The sequence below is a fragment of the Blastomyces dermatitidis genome, assembly GCF_000003525.1.
Source record: "Blastomyces dermatitidis ER-3 genomic scaffold supercont1.6, whole genome shotgun sequence".
In the NCBI taxonomy this organism is placed as follows: Eukaryota; Fungi; Ascomycota; class Eurotiomycetes; order Onygenales; family Ajellomycetaceae; genus Blastomyces; species Blastomyces dermatitidis.
In genome coordinates this window covers 5003918-5006195 of record NW_025544779.1, presented here as the reverse complement: position 1 = coordinate 5006195, position 2278 = coordinate 5003918, and positions in this window count along the sequence as shown.

Sequence of the window (2278 nt, the reverse complement as noted above, 5' to 3'; positions counted from 1 at the left end):
GTCGGGGGGGAGAGTGAAAGTGGTAGAGGGGGCTGCGCAAGCAGAAAAGCGAGCGTAAGCGAGCATTTGATGCTTGTAATTATGATTGAAGCCAACAGGAAAAGAAGAGAAGAAGGGTGCACTGCATACATAACTTTGCTCAAGAGGCGGTTGATGTGCAGAATAAATAACTTACAGATTAGGGTGACGAGCGAAAAGAAGCACAACATCATTTCAATTGATCATCCCACCTACACATTCATTCACCCTTAGATCATTGTTCAATATGGATGTTCGACGTTGGTTTGGTGTGGCCAGCCATTGACTTTATCGCTGGGCTAGACTGAGGTTGACACAAGCTGATTGACAGGCAGGCAGTGAGTGAGTGAGTGGCAGACAGCCTGACAGGACTGGGGCTGGCTTTTGCTGGTGGTTGTTTCACGAGGGTTTACTGTAACTAAACCAGGAAGTTTTCTGTATACACTAACTAAACCTTGGAACTCTGTCTGTAACTAGTTACTAATAATAAGGATTATTTTGTAGGATAGTTGAAGGTTGTATTGATAGATCTATCTACAGGAACATAATATAGTGATGGGTCATGTGATCTAGTGGGATCACTAACCGCAACAGCTGTAAGGGCCAACACCCTCTCTTGAGATAACAAGAATCACATACAAAAACACTCAAACCACCAAGATAGTCTGTCAAAATCAAATACAAATGTAAAATTAAACATTCTCAACTTTTACACCTGTAAGATCTAGCAAAATCATGAATTATACAAATGTCACATTATTTAGAGATTTAATGAGTTCATTCACTGCTATCTGAGCAGTGAGAATATATTCTAAATCAATGACTCTCTGATTCAACTGCTAACACAAAAAATGAAAATATATATCAATGTGCTTACTTCAGACTGTAATAACTGTCATCTTTGTGAGATTTATAATACTCTTATTATCAGTGAGAATCTGTATCAGAGATGTAGTGATGAAGCTGAGCTTAATTATAAAGTTCTGAATTTATATTACTTTGTAGACTGTCTCACTAAGAGTCATATATTCAGTCTTATTAAAACTTAGAGATATATAAGATTGCTTTATTAAATATCATGAAATCAGATCATCTGTGAGCTTAAAAACATAGCTGAATATTAATTTTCTATTATTATTCAAGAAGTCAGCTCAATCAGAATCTGAGTAGCTGAAGAGTAGATAGAAATCATTAGAGAAATCAGAGATAATGAAAAGATCAGTAGAAATGAACCTCTTATACAGACTGTATCTGTAGAAAATACTCAGATTCATAATCTCTTTCAAATAACATATAATATATAATAGAGTCTTTCAATATTGAGATGTTGAATTGATGTTCTGTTGAGTAAGTAGTGAGACAGTATAAGTGATATCAGAATATGTTTTAACTGTAAGATATTGTAAATAACTCACATTATGTTGATATCACTGAATTGTGAAATCAGTCTCTTTCTCAGATATAGAGAAATTATCAATACAGAATTCATTCTTCATTGATATTCTGATAATAGCTGCATTATCAAGATAGAAATCTTTAACAAGACATTTAATATATTAATAATATATTAAATTAATTCTCTTATCTGAACAATTGATCTTTATACTCAAATACTTGATTAACTGATATAGATTCTTGACTTTCAATTTCTCACTGAGCATACTCACTAGTCAATCAATATTCTCAGAAGCTTCAGATATGATGTTAAGATCATCAATATAGATTATTATATAGAGATGATATCTGAATGTATGATATCAGAGTACTGAATTATAAGTGCTGACTGTAAATCTGAGATCACTTAACAGAGCTGTTAAGTAATTATATCAGATCTTCACTGCAGAGTTCAGGCTGTATAGACTACTCTCAATCACACAGACAAGCATTTTCAGTGAATCTGTCTCAAATTCAGTGAATTGTCTTATATAGACCTTCTTAGTGAGACACTTATAAAGATATATTATCACTATATTCACTTAATAAAGTGTTCAACTGTGTAGTACTGCTATTGTAAAAAGAATACAATTAGCAGTATCAGTGATGACAGAAGTGTAGATCTCTTCTCTAGAATTCTTCTTAAGTCAGTTATTATAAATCACTCAATGCAATTTTCTAAGAATATTATCAGAATCAGTATTTGAGTTCACAGGTCTATCTTTCTCAAGAAACACTTAACAGCTCAAAGTAATCAGTTTATCTTCTTAGAATATCAGATTTAGAAATTAACTTCATGTATTACATCTCTTCAGATCAGTAATCT